Here is a 20,941-nt window from a genome sequence, read left to right as displayed (position 1 = left end):
AAATAAGAATGATGTTAGGTAAGCAAGTAACGATGAAGATGATAATAATGATCATCTTTATGGTGATGGTGATGATGATGGTGATGAAGATGGAGATAGTGATATTGATGATGATGATAATGATCATTATGGAGATCATGGTGATGGTGAAGATGAGGATGACAAAGATGGACAGAGAGTAAAGTCTCAGTGAAATGAAACTGTGGTTGCTCATACAGATACACTCCTTAAATCAGGGGTGCCCTCTCCTCCCTGTAATGTTGAGACATTTCATAAATGAACCCCCCCTTGAATCACTCAGCTTTGATGACTCACATTGGTACCAGAGGAGTAATAAACTTCCTGCTGTCCAACTCCTAAACCCTCAACCTGTGACATTGTTACCAAATGCAACAGAAACACTAAAATTGTGATTGTGGGTCACAAAGAATACATTTTCCACAATTTCCCAATGGCATACTCCTTATTTTCTTTGATCTCTACTTGCAGAATCTTCAACATTTCTCTTTCTAACAAATGTTTGTCCTCAAATACTTATGTACCTTCTAAGAGAATATAATCAATCAGTGTCTATCATGCCCTGTACATACTTCTAGATCTTCACTCGAGATTCCTTAAACCAACATTTCTGGTAACACTGTGCTAGTGACAATGAGGCATAGTTGTGTCACAAAATTACTCCAGCATCCTCCTTTTAACTGTTTCAAAGTCAATCCCAGATTTGTGGATATTTTTCCAGCAGCCTCCATTCCTGGTACCAGAGCCTGATATAGTCCTTATGGCTGTGGTAACTAATCAGCGTAAGTAATGGAAGTTGAACAATTCCTGGGGCATTTTTAGAATAAAAAGTCTCCCAACAAGAGATCTACTAAAATATTAATACACTTGATTTTGATAAAATTAAATAAATTTGTCCCCCAAAAATCCATTAAGCCAATAAAAAGACAAATTTTAACATGAAGAACGTATTTCCAAATCATAAGTCTAACAGAAGAGAATGATTTTTATACATTAAGAATGTCATATATAGCCTGTGGGAGCCAGTACCCTGTGATCACACTGACAAGCACCAGAAGCAGGGCTGACAGAAGATAGGAGTGAAGATTTCCTGTTAGAGTTTAAGTTCCCTTTCTGGTGAGAACAAATGTGCTAAGAATTCTCCTCATGTCTCTCTGAAATCCAACATCTCTGGCAACACTAGATTTAGAAAACAGGTCAATAATTCTGCTGTCATAATCTTTAAACATATTAAAGGTTCTGCATTGCACCCTGAAATAGTTCTGCCTTTTATTTTCAATCGTTTCTCCATGTAAAATGGTGACCAGCACTGATGTGATTAGTTTGGAGTCTCTGCAGCCTGCCCTGGACTTGCATAACAGAACAGTTTGCAGAGGGAGCTGTAAGTGCAAGGACAAAATTTCCACAATCAAGAAACAAAAGTGTGTAGCCTGCCTGTACATGGCAGGGAGTATTTCAGATCTAAATAACATCATAAATTAAGAAATAAGATGTTGAGAATGGCTGCCCTTCATTTTTTCATTACTTTATTATTATAGGTAATATTTGTATGAAATTATACATATGCAACTTTTGAATATACTAGAGTTTTTAGTATATTTATATACTAAATATACTAAATATAAATATAATATAAATATTTATATTTATATTTTAGAGTTTTTAGTATCAGACACTGTCTGAACCAGTGGTAATCCCTTTTAAATCTGTAACATTCACAAAATTTCAAGAGTCACCTCTTTATCTAATCCATCATTGCATTGCCAAAGTGTCCCATGACCCAGAGAATTTTTTATCTCTGACTTACACATTGAGTGAATTCCAGGGAGAGTTCAGAATAGAGGACCTGGCAGAGGTCTCAGAAAAATGAGGATGCCTGACCTTAGTACCTCTTTATTTATACAGGAAAGGAGGCCCCACATGCAAAGTTCTTTTCCTAATACCGGGTAAAACCTCCTCTGGATTGTGGGAGCTCACAGCTCTCTCCTCACAGGGTGCTGAATTCTCTGGGAAAGGCAGAGTTGTGCTCTTGAAGACAATGAGACTACTGGGTCTCCTCTTGTGCCTGGTGACAACCCCCAGGGTGAGTGTCTCCGATGTCAAGCATGGGTCAATGGAGTGGCTATGACTGCACATGAATGACAAAATGATTCTCTTTGTCCGCAGGTGTCCTGTCTCAGGTACAGCTGCAGGAATTAGGCCCAGAATTGGTGAAGCCCTCACAGACCCTCTCCCTCATCTGCACTGTCTCTGGGTTCTCTTTAACAAGATATGATGTGCACTGGACCCGCCAGGCTCCAGGGAAAGGCCTAGAGTGGGTTGGTGCTATATGGAATAATGGAAAAACATACTACAACCCAGCACTCAAATCCCGACTCAGCATCACCAGGGACACCTCCAAGAGCCAAGTCTATTTGATCCTGAACAGCCTGAGAGCTGATGACACGGCCATGTATTATTGCGCCAGAGGCACAATGAGTGGAAGTCAGTGTGAGCCTAGACACAAACCTCCTGTAGGGGACAAGAGGACTGGGTTGCCGGAAGTGCTCAGGACACAAGGGGGCAGTCAGGTCCCACAGAGGAGAGACTCAACCCCAGGAGCAGTTATGGACCTGGGTGGAGAAGGATGTGGCTACCCCTTAGAAGGAAGCATTTCTTCTCAGAGTTCTCAAATGCATCCAAGGATGATTCTTCCCTCTTCTTTGTGAATTTAATTTCTCACATTCTCACTGCAGAAAATAAATGAAGAAATGACAGTGTATATTTTCTGATGACATATCAGCAGTGAGACCTTTCTTTCATCAAGTCACTCTATTTCCTGTTATTTATCCTTAACTAAATGCTTCACAGATTCTTATCAAATTATACTTAACATGTGACCTTCAATCCCCTGTAAGGCTGTCTGCTCTAATAGAACAAATTCTATGTTCTTACAAATATATAAGCAAAAATTTAAGCCTCTTTATTTGTGTTAGAGGATACAAATCACAGAGAAGTTCTAGTTTTAATAGAAACAAACAAGGGAATATCCATGGATTCAATTCTAAGCAGCAGTGAAAATAACCTATAAGTACAGACATCAATGCAGGTGGGTCTCAGCACTTATTGAACATGGATGGAGTCAGCCTCAGATACAACAAAGAGGTATGTCCTGGTGTTCACACAACCATACTGATAACAATGGTTGGCAGGGCTGCCTCTTCTTTTCTCCCTGTTTCAACTTGGGAGCTACACTCTGTGAAGACTGAGGGTTCCCTCATTCTCAGCAGGGCCCTGAGGAATGGATGGCCCCAAACATGGACATAAAGTCCTCCTGGCTCTGGTGAATGCACGGTGTCCACAAGCAGGTATGATGTTGTCCTGACAGCAGCTGTCTCCTCCAGGTGCCTCAGTTTGGGTCTCTACCATAGGAACTTGTTTCCAGGGCAGCTGACACACCACTGGTCCCCCATCTCCTGCAATCACCTTTAACCACACCCAGGTCTCCAGCACCTCCACATGCTGATGGAAGTTACATAATCTTCATGGGAATAGATCAGGAACTCTACTTGATGGGTGATTCCCAGTTCTTTTCCTGACAAAACTCTGAGGCAGATTAGTCAGGGTCCACTGGAGACAGAAGTGGCATCGCCACTCACTCAGTAAGGAGCTGAGTGCTCAGACCTGGGTACATGGCATCTTACATCACCATGGCCCACTTATCCTGGTGGGTTTACACTGACAGGCATACCAGGGTGAGGCTCTCAGGGACACAGGAACCTAAGAGTGCTTTTGCCAGGACAGGGCTTATATCTCAGGAGTTGATTGGGATGGACAAAGTGAGTACTGTCTTTTGGTGTCATCTGCCTGGACCTCAATTTATGCAGCCAACAGCTAGGGGATAAATGAGAGACAATGTCATCTTCCCCTCTGGAAAGATGGCCCTGTGACTAGGAGGTGGCAGCATGGAGCCTGTACTCTTGAACACACTGTTTCAAATGCATTTGCAACATTAGGAAAGGGAAAGAATGGTGTGTGCCTTTGTTTAAGATGTCTAGCTTTTCCCACTGTTTGCATCTTTTCTGGAGCTAATACTTCTTCATTGATGGTGTTCCCATAAGGCCATCTATTGTCATGGTAGGACTTTTAAAACAATTTCTGCACTCTTATTTGAGGAATGAAGATCTTGAAGTTCTTTATACTCTCATGCTGAAATTGAAGTCATGTTTGCCCTTTCTGTGTTTTGATTAAAATTCCAAGTAAGACCAACCCTTCACACAAATGAAGAGCACATACTACTTGTTCACCCCAGGTCCACTGATGGAGAGCCAACATCTCAAACCTAACCACCCTGAGTAGCAGGATGTCCCATCCCTGGGAAGGCAGCTCCATGGTGTCCTTCCCACTAGCTCTGCACAAGCACTACACTGCCCTGTCTTTCTATACCTGGATTGTCTGGGAGACCTGACTTAAGAAGGGTCATTTGGTGTTTGCTCAGCTGTGCCTGCATCACTTCACTCAGTGTGATATGCTCAAGGTTCATTCATGCAGTGGCTTACAGCAGGATTCCTTTTAAATATTGTTATTATATTGTGAGAATAAGAAAAACAAACCTATATGAGCTGCAGCCAATGCTTATCTGATATCAAAATGCAGGGTTATTTGAGGAATGCGGGTTCAGGTAGAAGCCCAAATACTGCTCTGACAAGGGGTGAATACAAGATGTGTTTGTAGGAAAGGGAGGGATGCAGGTACTGGACTAGAAGGGAGAAAGTTTTATCATTTCACACAAGCTAAGGTATTCTTTAGGTGCTCGTGATGGTTTGTAGTCTAACGATCGCCTGCCATTTTCAATTCTGTATTCAAGATACACATTTGTTGTTAACTGTGCAAACGGTTGTTTCAAATGCAGTGTTAGGGGTTCAGTGTGAACGTAACTGTGCTGAGTCCAAACATATCAGAGTTAGGGCAAGAAGAGGTGCCAGGTAATTTTTGTTCTGAAATGGCTTCCTGCAATGTACTTTAACACGACTACTCTCCTCTCGCCTTCTCAAAGCAAGAACTCTTCACATGTGATGTGTCCACCACACATCTTTGAATGTACAACGAACTCTGGGTCAATCAGGCTCAAGTTCTACAGCAGTCCCTCAGCATGGCCCTGACTAATGGTGGAAACTTACAGCCAAGGAACACCAGCTTCTCAAGTTCTCCCTCCAGTGCTGCAAGAACCATCCTATGTCCATAGGCTACACTGAATCAGAGATTTCACCTTTGTGTGTTCACAAGGCACTTGTCTTTCCTGATGATATAGTGCATAAATTCATGACATATATTTACTGAAATGATAAGGATTTATTTTATTTATCATATATACTATGAATAATTCCTAAGAAAGCATCTTTGCTTAATACACTTTTCAAGAGAGATTATACATTATGACATCAATTACATAGAGGAGAAATATGCAGTGACTGCAGTGACTTGGTGGCACACATAACTGAAACATGCCTGAGAATCCCAGTGCAAGTCTAAGGTCCTAGGTAAATGCAAACTTAATCACTGCTCTTCTAGGCAAGAGTTTCCTCAGACAGTGATTATTAAGATATCCGCTCATGTTTCTGGAACTAAGAAAGATCTCAGTGGCTGCCAAGCTGCTTGGTTTCTAGGAAATGAAGTCCACATGGGAAATATCACTGCAGCTCTTCCATGACAAAACCTAGAGAAGACCAGCTTTGAGAAGCAGCCTGGCCATGAGCAGTGGTGTTTGCATTTTCAGCTGTGACACTGTCATCTTGCTGGAAGGGCCATGAGAGTGAAACAAGAGAAACAGATGCAAGACCAAGTGGTGGTTCCTGCAGGGATTTGCAAGAGCAGCTGTGGATCACTGAGCAGTGGGTCAGTCTTAACAGGGGATTCAAGGTCTCAGGTCCGCATGTTGGGTGGTAGAAGGGAAAGTTAACCATCAAAATGGAGAATCAAGAAGGGATGAAAAACCAGGGAACCCCTCACATAGCTGACTTCACTCACCTAGGAAGTCACACTCAGGCCATGTATCCCTGTGACAGCATTGTCCATATGGTAGGAACCAGAGGGAATGGAGAACTAGAGTTTATTACCTTGAAAAACTCATTACTTGTGAGTGTGTGTGTGCTTGTGTGTGTGTGAGATTTATTGATCAGTAGAAGGGCAGTGGGATTAGGGTCACATGCAGGATACTCAGGTGAGACATTCTACCAAAGGAACTGGAACACATCAGAGGCCTCTAAAACTGCCAAGAGATGCTGAACTCACTAGTGCTGGCTGTGTCAGTGCAGCTGGAATCTTCAAGGAAGGGAATCCCTGCTGGCTCATAGAACCCTGGATTTTGGACTCTGTGTAGACCCACTGGGGTTTACTAAGACAAGTTCTCTGTGTCTAGAGTTGTCAAAGTACACGGTGTCCCCGAGAGAGCATTCTAAAGTCAGAGCATAGCATTTAATACTGGAGTAGTGTTGTGGAGGTATCCATGCCCTGTGAGTCCAGACAATATGCTTCCCTGCAGAGAGCAGGCTGGGTGGCAGAGGACACATGGGACCCATGAGCTCCCCACTGGTGCCCCAGGAGCAAATGTGGATAGTTCTGTGGAGGGATTTCCTGTGCTGAATAAAAAATTGGACATGAGGTGACTTTAAATACACTATTCCATCAGAGAATTTACCAAACTCAAGAGAACGTGATAACCACAGTTAATAAGGGTGTTTCTCTGCCTTCTTTATATATTAATTAAGAGACTGAACACAGGGAGAGTTTTATTAACTCACTAGGTGCAGTATATTGGAGACACACTGATCAAGGAATATGACGTGCAAGAATCAAGGTCAGAGCTGTCCAGGTGGGTTTTGTTTCACTGAAAGGTAGATTCACAAAGAAGAGCACGTCTTATATGGGCTAAGTGGGAGGAGCTATGTCTGCACAGAGAACAGGACCCTGGCATGGGGCACAGGCCCTGAAACACAGATTAGGGTTTTGTCCATTAGAGTCCCGCTGAGCATAGTACTGGTGCCCTCTATCTTCTCTGCGGTGGAGTGAAGAGGTCAGCTATGAATCGCTGTGCCTCATGCATATGTAAATTAGGAGAGGCAGACGAGGTTAAATACATGTTTGTCTGTGCCATGAAAGCATCACCCACAGTCACACCACCTCTTACAGAAGTCCTGGGAGCACAGGCACCATAAACTGTAGCTGTACAGCCCTATACCTCATGGCAGTGTTTACAGGTAAGGGTCTTCAGAGTCCCTTGATTGAACAGGACATCAGCAACAGCCAAGGAGAAATTCTACCCAGTCCTGCCTCCTCTCCACAGGCACCTGTGCTGTGGTACATGTCATAGAGTCTGGGGCAGAGGTGAGGAAACCTGGGCCTCAGTGAAGGTCTCCTGCAAGTCTTCCAGATACACCTTCACCAGTACCAACATGGACTATGTATGGCAGGCACTAGGGCAAGAGTTTGAGTGGATAGGATATGTTAACTCTAACAGTGCTGGCACTTTATAGGCATGGACATTCTAGGGCAGAACTTCATGACTGCAGACTACTCAATGGTCACAGACTACAAATGAGCTGAGCAAGCAATGAACAGAAACCAACATGCATATATGTAGGTGCAGCAAAGGGAGAGAAAGTCAGTGTGAGTACAGACACAAAGTTCCCTGCAGGAGGCATGAAGGCCGGGCAACAGGGTGGAATCAGGACCAAGGGGAGCTCAGGGCACCAGGTGGTGTTTTAGAAACCTGAGAACAGGGACCAATCCCAGGGGCAGGTGTGGGCATGGGTATAGAAGAAAGGGACTTCACCGTGAAAGCAGAGATTTGCTCTCAGAGGGACACTTCTTCCTTATTTGTAACTCTCACTTCCCACATTCCAGTGTAGACAGGAAAGGAAGAAGTGATACAGTCTGTTTGCATATGAGATTTTACCCTGTACCGGGCGACCTTTCCTTCACCATGCTACTGTGTCTCCTTTTCCTTTCTTGACAATGAACCACTTTGAGTGTTCTCATCTTCCTCATGGTTAAAGACAAATCTTACAAGAGGGATCTAGATGTTTTCAGGCCCTTGTGTGCTATGCTCAGTCTCTTTACTCCTAAAATGCAAACACTATTCTCACACACCTCCTTCATTCTGACAAGAAAACCTCACTGCTTCAGCTTTGTGATCATCCCCCAGGTTCTCCATCCTGAAGCACACTGCCCTCCCTGCCACACATGACTTTTTGCTCCTCCCCTACCTGTTGTATGTGGAAACCCATCCTAATATCTGGTTTCAACAATCACAGTATTTTTTACTGTGACTTTCTTCAGTTTCCTTTAGAAAAGGTGACATGGTTGTTTATGTCCCAGCTATAAGATTCAGGATGCTCTCCACATGTCGAGGGCTTTCACTTCGTCCTCTCTAACTTAATCATAATACAGAATTCCATCATATAAGAGAACACTCACCTATTTCATCAGCTGGAACCTGGATGTTCCTGAGTGTCCAAGTTCAAAAATTTCACTGTCCTGAGGATAAGTGTCTTTGTTGCATCTCAGGGACCTGGAAAAGGCTTCCTTTCTGAGGTTATGAATGTTCTGTGGGAGATTCTGAGTCTGAGCATGTATGTGCACATATATATTAAGTTGGTTGCACATTTTTGTGACTGTGTTATTTGTGCTCTGTGTGTGCACATGTATGTTTTAATATCTTTTTGGAGTCTTCTGTAACTCACAGAACCAAGAGGTCCCCATGGGTCAATAGGCTCTGGGCTCCAAGGACAGAGCAGCCCACTAGGAAACCTGTGTTTTCTCTCTTTTTCTAGGCGTGAGTCTGAGGACAAGTGCGTCATGGACACTTCTGGATCTTCTGGAGAGAAGCTGACTTCTGAGCATCTCAGAGAATGTGTGAAAAGTAGCTGAGAAATTAGTCTTCCTTTAGTCAAAGTGTCCTCCTTGCCCCTAAGTGTCCTGTCTCAGTTCAGCTGCTTGAGTCAGACTAAGGTCTATTGAATGTCGGAGAGAGGTTGCATGGGTGGGTTTCATGAGATCCAGGGGTAGTGCACACCCACACTTTCCTTACACAACAGAATCTTGACACCAGGGACACCTCCCCTTCTAGCTCTCCTTGAATCTGAGCTCTGTGACCATCGAAGACACAGCTGTGTGTTACTGCACTATCCATAGAGAGTGAGGCAGTGACAGACCTAACAGCAAAGTCCCTCATGAGGGTGAAAGAGTGGGGCTGGGCTGCAAGGGAAGCTCAGTACACATGAACACAAGAGGCCTATCTGTTGAACAGGTAGAGAGGGAGGCTGGGAACATGGTTCTTGAACTAACCTGTCATTCCTCACCATTCCCAGAAAACTCCTTCTCATTGACCTTTCCTCCTATTCTTCTATTTTTGTGTGCATATCTGTGTTAGTCCCTTTGTTAATGTGCACAATTGTGTGTGGTTGAGTGTTGTTACTCTGTGCTTTACCTGCATGCACAATTTTGTGTTAGTGAGTGTGTGTGTGCATTTATGTATGTGTAAGTTTATCTGTGTTTCTAAGTGTTTTTATCCTCTTAGTACTGGAATGTCTTTTATGGAAGAACAAGAGCTTAATATTTCTTTACAGCATTTCTTAATTTTCCAAAAAAATGTTCAGTTGTTGAAAATTATGTCTGATAACATACGTTAAGAGACACATTTTCCTCAGTATTTTTTACATTTCCTCTAATGAGTCTGAACTCTGCAGGCATGTAGGTTCCTATATGTGTGAAACTCTGAACCCATCTCTCAGGTGGACTTAACTGAACACAGTGTTTTCTCCATGTGCCCCTCACTGTCCTGGTCCCAGACCCCATGGGCCCTCCATCTGCTGACAGGCCTGATCAGGCTCAGGGCTGGTGAATCTCACCCTTCATCTCAGGATCCATATGCACCCTAAGTGTCATCAGCTCATTGATCAAAAGACAGGATCCCCCACATTTGTCATTTAGAGGAAACCCTCTCTTCTGCAAGAAGCAGCCCTAATACTAGAGTGAGGACAGGTGACTCTGAGGATTGGGATATGCCTCATTGAACTCCTTCAAGATTTCCTCCTGTATCCAAGGGTTTCAAACTTCATTGTATGTAGGATTTGCATTGGGGCCATGCTGGATCGAAAGAGCAGTCCATACTAGGCTAACTCACTGGCCCTGATGGTCAGTGGAACTTGCCCATGATCACTATAATCAGAGGGCTCATTCATTTAATCAAAATCTCTTCTAGAAAGAAACAGATGTCTTATTACAATTTTAAAAGAATTTTTTGTTGAACATTTAAGCACATAAAAAAGTTCACAGAACAAATATATCTGTTATCATAGAGTGTTCTGCAACCATCCTATTCTCTTAGTATTTAAGCAGAATATACACAGTCACACACAATCCACCCAGTAAACCCACAGTCATGCACACAGTCAGTCAAAAACAGTGACACACACAGAACCATGCACAGTTACAGAGTCAGACAGTAACACGCAGTCACACACACACGATCACATACAATCACACACAGTGACATCCAGTCACATTCATGCTCATGCACATTTACACAAGTCACACATACTCTCACACACAACCACACACAGTCATGCAGCCACATGCACACATAGTCATATACAGTTTCACACAGGCTAACACAGAACACAAAGAGTCACATGCAGTGATGCACAATTATATGCAGAGTGACACACAGAAACACACAAGTCACAGAATCACAAAGTGACAGAACATCTCACACACTGTCACAAACAGTGCCATACACCATCACACAACCTGTTTAACATTCTGTCACACAGAGTCACACACACAATCACAGATGTACTTGTGAAAAAGATATGCAATCACACATGAGCTGTGGTACAAAATTGTTCAGGTCATTGCACACCATTTTCTGTAAATGTGTCAAGGTTGTGTTTACATAATGCTTAGACCACAAAATGCCTATGACAGGTGGTACACCTGCTACAGCTGCTACAGCATGTACTTAATAGATGACCTTAACTAGTGTTTGTTTTATATATACCTCCTACAGCAAATATTACAGTGATTATTATAAAGGAGATTATGTGTTTGGGATTGATGAAATACTGAGAATGAATAAGTAAATCTATAACTGCAAAAATATAATTATGAGCAAATTTACACTTACCTTCCCGATGCTTTCTGGAGCCTTTTTAAAAAGGTAATACCAACTCATCTTTAATCATCAAGTAATGGCAGAGCAAACATAACTACCAAAACCTGTAGAGTGATACAAATGTATAATTGCTTCATTTCCACAGTGTCAGTTCAGCATAATAAATTTGCACTTTAATCTATAACTCTGTGTTCCTTAATAATCTTTATACTGATAGGAAAGGGCACAATTAAAACATAGTCACATGAATGGGGAGAAACTTTGGGAAGGAATATACAGGATGAGTTACAGGGGGTAAAATGGGGAAGAACCCCATGTTTGACTGCTGGCCTCATGCATCCCTCCCTCTATGCTCCATCCTCTGCTTCTCTTACCAAAGAAAATAAGGGAAATAAGGACAGAAACAGAGATATCACCACAGTGCATGATAAATGCAGGACACTGGTGGTGCCTGAGATAAGACAAATTGGTTACAGAGCGTGGCCAGGTCTCAGAAACTATAAGTAATGGGAACAACATAAAAATTGTGACATCTAGTTGCATATAGTTTTACAATTGTTAATTGTGGCAGAAAATTTAAAAAATGTACCATCTTAGCTATCTGAAGTATACATGCAGGAGTCAAATCATTGTACCGTATGATACTTCTATTTCCATTTGTTGAAAAGCCTTTGTACAATTGTTCTTAGTGGGTGCACACGAGTTCCTATTATCCATATTCTTGCAAATGCTTGTTATTTTGTTCAGCTTATTTTTTATTATCAGCTTCCTAATGGATATGTGTAACATCTCATTGTGGTGTGCAGTTGCATTTCTTTAATTATCACTAATGTTCACCATCTATTCAGATATATGTTGGTGGTTTCTACGTCAGCTTTGAGAAATGTCTATTTCATTTTCTCCTCTCTTTCCTTTCAGTTGTATAGAAATATATCATTCAGCGCTGTGTAAGTGTAAGGTGTGCAGTGTGATGAGTGGGCTTCCATTTCTTCTGAAATGGTTACCACAGAAATACAGTTAACACCTATTATTTCATATAGACACAAGGAAATACAAAAGAAGAGAAGAAAATAAATAAGGGAAATGTGGATTTCTTTGTTCTGAGAACTCTTAGGATCTACTCCCTTTAACGATAATAACACATACTGTACAGCAATGTTAAATCTAGTTATGATGTTGTCCATTACATCCCCAGCTTTACTTATCCTGTGACTGGAAGTTAAACCCCGCCTCTGGTAACCAAAAAAAATGTGTCATTTTTAATGATATTTTTATTCCACATACAATATCATACAGTATCTGTCTTTCTGTGCCTCACTTACCTTGCCTATCCTTATGCACTCAAGGTCCATTTATGTTGTCACTAATGACAGGATTTTCTTCTTTTCATTGTGAGTTGTATTCCATTATATGTACTTTCCTTATCTATGTCTTGTCTGTGGTATATAATGCTTAAATAAACATGGAACTACAAACAACTCCATGACACTGTGATTGTGTTTCTTTTGGAAACACCCAGATGTAGAATATCTAGGTCAACATGCAGTTCAGTTTTTTTTTTTTTTTTTTTTTTTTTTTTTTGAGGAGCTTCCATAGCACTTTCCTCAGCAGCTGCACCAATTCACATTCCCAGTAATAGTGCACAGGACCTCATTGACTGCATGTGCCTTCACCCAGGCCACACTTCTGTACCTGCCCAGTCCTCTTGCCCCACTCCTCTAGGACAGGCCCCACAGGGCAAGGGGCCCTGGAGAGCACCTAGGAGAGGACTCTGCTGGATGGAGCCTCACAACCTTGTCTCCTCCCCAGCCCAGGGGTATTCTGAGGGCTTCGTGCCTTCTGAGTCCATATCCTGACTTGGGCTGTGCCCTCGCAGATGTGGAGCCCACAGCTGAGGTTTCAGTGCTCCTCCAGCACAGACTTCCTCCTCTGTGGGCTGAAAATCTGGGCACTGTGCCTGCAGCAGAGACTCCTTTTTCCCACCATGGACACACTGTGCTCCATTCCCCTGCTGTTGACCATCCTGTCTGTGAGTGTTCAGCCAGGGTCATGCTCAGGGATGAAAAGATCATGTTCTCATCTTCAAGAGGTTAAATTCTTGTCATTTTCCACAGGCGTTCCATCTCAAGTCATGTGCAAAGTTTGGCCAGGGGCTGAGGAGACCCTCCCAGATCCTCACGCTGACCTGTTCCTTGTCTAGGTTCTCACTGAGCACTACTAGTACAGGTGTTATCTGGATCCATCAGACCCCAGGGAAGACACTGGGGTGGCTCTCAGATGTTTGGTTGGATGATGATAACTATTATAGCCCACCACTGAAGAGCACATTCATAATCTACAAAAACATCTCCAAAACCAAGTGAATCTCATAAAGACCAGCAGGGGCATATGACACATAGCCTAGTATTACCTTTCATAGATGGCACAGATGCAGCCCAAAGGCCTCTTGTACAAGAACCTGGATGCTGGTAAGCTCAGTCCCACATCCGCAGAGGAGGAAAGCATGGGGAGATGCCATTTATTGTCAGGCAATGAAGTACCTCGCACCCCCTACAGACTCAGAACCTCATCTTTTCTCCTTAGAAAAAAACACAATCCAGTTAGTTGTATATGTAGGTGATGTGCTAAGTTCTGTTTTATAAACTTTGGACATGACAAGGCCAGTTACATAGGACAAAAGCATCACCCAAAGGATTCACTGTTTCATGGGTTCCTGTCTCTCCAAGTGGCAGAATAGAAGTAAACACAACGTCCAACTTTGATTAAAGATTGACTTTCATGTTAGAGAAGGATTCACAGATAAGAAAGCTTAAATTTTTATCTGCTTGCTTCCAGCCTTGGAACAGAGCAATCGACTTGATAAACCAGTTGAAGCGTAGCTGGTCTGAAACTTTGTGAACAGGAGCAGGAAAGAAACTGGGAAGAGAGACGGAGAAGATGAATCCCCTCACACAGGAGCAGTGACCAGGAAGTCCAAGGGATATCATGGCATGAAGCTCTCTGTCCCTGGGAACATGGGGTCTCTGCCCATTCAGGGGTCCTCAATCCACAGCAACGGAGATGGAAGTGGGAACCCATGTAGTGTCTGGTGGTGGGAATCTGTGTTTATTAAGTCCACCTGGGAGACTCTGAGTGCACCATCCTAGGAAGGGAGCTACCGTATTGTTAAAAATAAAACAAAACAAAGAAAAAAAAAAACAAACAGAATTTTTGATGGCTTGCAGGGTCACACAGAAGTTCCTGTGTGGAGAAAGGGTCTGATTCGTACACGTGTAGTGTCAGTGGCCCTCTATTTTTGGAAGGACTGTGGGTAGAGAATCACTGGGAGTCTGGACTATGTAGCTTGAGGAGGAGGTCCAGTGTTGCCCATCTCATGTACATGGGCAGTGCCCATCCCCCACCTTCTGAAGTGTTAGGCCCATTGGCCTTGCATTCTTTCAAGATAAGTGGGTTCCTTTTGGGCTGGATATTTGGCCCAACACTACTGATTATTCAACACCAGCAAAAGATTGCAAGGGACATTTGGCTCTTTTGAGTAAGGAAGGGCCTTAGGAGATTGGAATGCCAAATGGCCCTCACGTTTTTGTGATCAATTTAGGCTTGGTGAGGGGATGTGAAGTTGCAGCAAGCTATGCATACCTGGGTTTTTGGGACAGTGTCTCCCAGGTGGGCTTCCGTCCTGGAGTCAGATGAGCATATCATGGGCTCTGTGGCTGCATAATGGGAAGGCAGAGATAGGGCTCCCAGCAAGTTCAGTAAGAAGAAAAGAAAGGAAGGTCCCCTTCTCCTACAGCATACACTTAGAGACTGTTTGAATGACCCCTGCCAGGCCTGGGGTACACCTGCCGATACCAGTTCTGAGGGCGAAGAGAGAGCCTTTTGGAGTGGAAACATTTGAAGGGTGAGAATTAGCAAACCCAATTTCTGGATTTGGGAGACCCCACCCACTGGTCTTCTAGAAGCTTGGTCCTGTAGACTTGCTCAGGCCTTGAGAAGGGACAGCTTCTGATACTGGGTTGTAAGAGAGAACTTCTAAGGATTCCCAGGATTGGATACCATGTGGTCAGCTTTGGTTGACACCAGAGCAAGATCCAATGGACTTCACAAACAGTGTATGTAGAGCGTGATTGCAGCAGGCACAGCGATCTGCAGAGGTGATCCACAGTTTTTCTTCTTTAACCTTTTAAAATATTTCTTTTTCTATATTATTTTTATTTTCCTCTTTTTTCTTTCATATCTCTTATCCTCTCTTTGTCTTACTCTATTTTTTTTTCTTTTTTCACTCTTATTTCAGTTTCTTCCTCTAATCTATTTTTTCTCTATACTTTTTTCTTTCTTTTCTCTTCCTTCTTCCATTTCATATTTTCTTATTCCATTTTCCTTATTTTTATTTCTGTAATTCTTTTTGTTTCTTGTTTTCATTTTGTTTGTTTTGGGGATTTTTGTCTTTTTTTATTATTACTGTCTCGTTGTTATTGTTGTTCTAGTTGGTGGTAATTTGTTGATTTTGTTCGCATTGTTTTTGGTTTTGATTTGTTTTGTTCTGTCAACACCTTACAGCAGTTGTAGAAGAAAGAGTTTCTATGAAGGTTGTGACATTTGACTCTGTTCCTATCAGTGGACAAGAGTGACAGAGTGGAGCAGAGTCTATTCCTATGTCTAATTACATTCAACAATAGGAATAAAAATTGCAACACTCAAATGCCTGCTGAAGGACAAATGATGAAGCCCACAGCCCCTGTGCGCTCTGGGTCTGGGTCTTTCCAAGAAACAAGCCACACACAAGAACCTACTCCCCACAGTGTGAGATGGTCCTGCGGGCTCCAGAGTGTGCACAGGTGGGGAAAATGACAGATTCAAGTCTGACCAGAGGTCCAACTGCAACACAGACATTTACATATGACCTTATAACACTCACATTATGAATGCCCATTTACATGAGGGCTTAAAGTTATCTCAGGCCTCTAATAAGGGAGGGGGCAGACTAGAGACTATGCAGATCCAAGATAGTTTTCTTGGGTCCAATAAAGACTTTAGCAAGAGTTGTCTGTGACACATCTAAGTAAATCTAACTCACTTTAGCTGATCTAGGAGTATGCCACAGATGATGGTCAGTCTTCTACATTGGCCTTCAGGCTCTAAGTCCACAAGTGTATTCAGCCCTGGAGTGTAGGTAACACTAGATGCAGAAACCCATCAATGCCCTCATTACAAGATAGGGGTCCTAAAACCTCATAGAGCATGCACCACTCTGCCCTGGATTAGGTACAAGGGACCAATGGGGGACAGTGGAGAGGTCACAGACCCAGACACTGAGCCCACTGTTACCATATGGGACCCAATGGCCATGACCAGGTCTGTGGACACCAGGGGAAGCATCAGGTGTCTGAATGCAAAGACGATGAAAGGAGAAGGTGCAGATAGATGGTTGGGCTGGTTTCCTCTGCATGTAATAGTTTCCTTCAAGGAACCCCCCTGGATCTCTGATTCTATGTTCACCACTGAAGTCTCTGAGTCAGATCACTCTTCACAAGGAAATAATATTCTTACATGGACACAGGCAGAGTCTTCTTCAGAACACTTGTGTGCAAGCCCATTGAATCATCAAACCTTCTAATGCATGCCAGCTGTATCTAACCAGAGGTTCTGCTGAACCCAACCATGCAGCCCATCCCCACACAGCTCAGTCTACACATCAGCCAGCAGCAGGACCCCTGCATGCTGGACAATAAGGACCAGAGACATATGGACCTAGAGCCTAGGGAGAAAGACCCCCATGGCGACAGACACTGATTTGGCATCATGCTAACAGGACCAAGAGTAGATGACACCACAGAAGCAGAAAGATCCATGACAGCTTGGTGTAGATGTCCAGGCCGATGACAAACACACATACCAATGGAATATGGGACAATTATGATGCACAGAGTTGAAATCTCTGGGAGGAACTGCAGAAGCCCTTCAACAAGTCATACATGTTTTGACAAAGCCAGGAAAGAGACTGGCTTAGGGCTTTTATTTTGTCAAAGTGGTGGGGGAGAGTAATCAAGTTACAGAGGCATATGTGATTTCAATCTACTGATGACACCTAAAGAAGAGACCTAGGCTTAATTATCAGATTTTCCATGTGAGTCACATGATGAAGAGGCACGAATGATTCTTCAGTTGTAAGCAAACAAACTAAATTCAGACTACCTATTCCCCTTAAGAGCCAGAAAATGAGCAAAAAATGAAATAAAGAATCATTATGTGTGGATAACAACGATGATTAGTGTGAATAAGAAGAACAATTATAAGTAAGCAAATAATGATTAAGGTGGTGATAATAGTAATGATGATGGTTCTGGCGATAATGCTGATGGTTTTGATGATGGTAATGAGGAAGATGAGGAAGACTAAGACAGACTGAAAGAAAGGTCTTAGTGCAATGAAACTATGGCTCCTCATACAAACACACCATCACTATGGCTCCTGCAGTCAAGAGTGTGCAGTCTTCCCTGTAGTGTTGAGAGATTTTTTTTTTTTAAATGAAGCTCCAATGAATTATTCAGTGATGATTCAGTGTTACAAGAGGGGCAATGACTTTGATGGTGCCCAACTCTTAATAACTAGGGCCTGTGACATTGTCACCAAATGTAACAGAAACACTGAGGAAATGTGATTGTGGGTCACAAGGAACTTCCTTTACACCTGTTTGCAATGATATGTTCCTTATTGCCCTCGATCTCTACCTGCAGAATCTTAAACATTTTTCACTTCTAACAAATGCCTGTCCATAAATATTTTGGTACCTTCTAAAATAATATAAACTATCTCTATCGTGCCCTTTATTTCAATCTGATTCCTCTTTTAAAATATTTTAATATCATATTTCTAGTAACAATCTGTTCATAAAAATCAGGTATAGTTTTGTCATGTGACACCAAAATAGTCCACTACCCTCTCTTTCCCCAGTTTCAAGGTCACTCCCAAATCTGTGGATATTTTTCCAGAAGCCCTCCACTCCTGATACCAGAGGCTGTTTCTAGTGCTTATAGCTGTTGTATCTACCAGAATGGATGATGGAAGCTGACTATATTCTGAGGAGTTTTTATTTTTTATTTTTTTAATTTTTTATTAATTTATTTACTTTTTTAATACATTTGTCTCTGCCTTCCCCTCACCTCTTTCCCTTGCCCCCTCTCTCCTTCCCTCCCTGAGCTCTTCCCCTTTGGTTTTGTCCATGAGTCCTTGCTATATGTTCCTTGATTTTCCCCTTCCCTTCCCTTTCCCTGCACCCCCGTTTCCTCTTGTCTCTGTTGATTTCTTTTCCTTTCAGGGTTGCTGGCCATATTTTTCTTGCTTCTTTGCATTGTTGGTTAGGTTCCGCTTATAGGTGAGATCATATGGTATTTGTCTTTCACCCCCTGGCTTATTTCGCTTAGCATGATGCTCTCCAGTTCCATCCATGCTGTCACAAAGTTTAGTACTTCTTTTTTTCTTTCTGCTGTGTAGTATTCCATTGTGTATATGTGCCATAATTTTTTGATCCAGTCATCTACTGATGGGCATTTAGGTTGCTTCCAACACTTGGCTATTGTAAATTGTGCTGCTATGAACATTGGGGTGCATAGGTTCTTTTGTATTGGTGTTTTGGTGTTCTCAGGGTATAGTCCCAGCAGGGGTATCGCTGGATCAAAAGGCAGTTCCATTTTCAGCTTTCTGAGGAAATTCCACACTGCTTTCCATAGTGGCTGCACCAGTCTGCATTCCCACCAACAGAGGACTAGGGTTCCCTTTTCTCCACAGCCTCGCCAGCGCCTGTTGTCTGTGGATCTGTTTATGGTGGCCATTCTGACCGGTGTGAGGTGGTACCTCATGGTGGTTTTGATCTGCATTTCTCTGATGGCTAGTGATGCTGAGCATCCTTTCAAACGCCTGTGGGCCCTCTGTATCTCCTCCTTAGAAAAGCATCTGCCCAGGTCCTTTGCCCATTTTTTGATTGGATCGTTTGTCTTCTTGGAGTGGAATCGAGTGAGTTCTTTATATATCTTGGAGATCAAACCTCTATCTGATGTATCATTAGCAAATATATTTTCCCATACGGTTGGATCCCTTTTCATTTTGCTGATGTTTTCTTTAGCCGTGCAGAAACATTTTTTAGAAACATTTCACCAAATTAAAGATCTATTAAAATATTTATACATTATTCTTTGATACAATTAAATAAATTTGTCCCCCCAAAGATCCATTAATCCAAAAAAGGACAAAATGAACATGAAGAATATACTTCCAAATCATAGGTCTAAAGGAAAATATTTATTGTACATTAAGAATATTATATATTAATAGTAATCACTCAACCTAGTGTCATCTGACCACAGTGACCATCACCAGAAACAGGTCACAGAGAGGCTGGGAATGAGGGTTTCCTATCAGGGTTTATATTCCCTTTCCTTTGAGCAAATCTATGCTAGGAATTCTCCTCATTTTCTTCTGAACACCAACATCACTGAGACTAAGAAAACAGTTCAGTTAACCTGCTGACATAATTTTTCATTGTATTAAACGTTCTCAGTAGCGCACTGGAATAATTACTCCTTTTATTTTCAATCATGTCTCCATGTAAGAAGGTGACCATTACTGATGTGATCATTTTGGAGTCTCTGCAGTGAACCCTGGGCTTGCATAAGGACAGAGTTTTCAAAGGTAGCTGTAAGTGCAAACTCAGGTCTTCCAACATCAAAATTAAGAATGCCCCACCTGGCATTACATGTGAGTGAGCTTCTTAGATCAAAATAACATTATAAATTAAGAAACAAGATGTTAACAATGTCTTTCATTTTTTTTAAGTATGTTATCAACATAAGCATTATTTACATAAAATTAGAAAATTTTGGAAATTATATATATACTAGAGTTTTGGAATCAGAAATTGTGTGAACCATTGGTAATCTCTTTTAAATCTGTTAGAAAAATATATAAGGTTTCAAAATGTCACCTACTCATCTTGTCCACCATTTCAATTCCCATGTGTCCCCTGAACCAGGGGATTCCTTATCTCTAACTTTTATGCTCAGTACATTCCAGAGAAGAGATGCCCAGCAGAGGTCACAGAATAACCAGGGTGCCTAACCTTAATCTCCCTTTACGTATATAAGAAAGGCTACCCCACATGCAAATTTCTTTCAGCTCCAAGGTAAATCCTCCCCTGGGCAGTGAGGGTTCACTGCTCTCTCCTCACACGGTACTGAACTCTCTGGGGAAGTCAGAGCTGTGCTCCAGAAGATGAGACTGCTGGTTCTATTCCTGTGCTTGATGATGGCCCCCAATGGTGAGTGTCTCAGATGTCAGACATTATTCTATGGGGTGCTGGTGACTACACATGATTTATAACATGTGATGCTACTTGTACCCAGGTGTGCTGTCACAGGTGCAGCTGTAGATGTTGGGTTCAGGACTGATAAAGCCCTCAGAGACTCTCTCACTCACCTGTACTGCCCCTGGTTTTTCTTTAATGAGGGACCATGTGCTGTGGATCCGCCAGGCTCCAGGCAAGGGAGTGTAGTGGGTTGGCATCATCCTTAATAATGGAGGCACAAACTATAACCCAACTATGAAATTCAGAGTCAGCATCACCAGTGACACCTCAAAGAACCAAGTTTACTTGCAACTGAACAGCCTGAGAGTTGAGGACATGGCCGTGTATTACTGTGCTAGAGACACAGTGAGGGGAAGTCAGTGTGAGCCTAGATCCAAACCTCATTCAGGATACAGGAGGGTTGTGTTGCA

This window comes from Pteronotus mesoamericanus, unplaced genomic scaffold (genome assembly GCF_021234165.1).
Source record: "Pteronotus mesoamericanus isolate MK-2021 breed Mesoamerican mustached bat unplaced genomic scaffold, CSHL_Meso_final contig_61, whole genome shotgun sequence".
Taxonomy (NCBI): domain Eukaryota; kingdom Metazoa; phylum Chordata; class Mammalia; order Chiroptera; family Mormoopidae; genus Pteronotus; species Pteronotus mesoamericanus.
Note: the sequence above shows the minus strand (reverse complement) of the source record.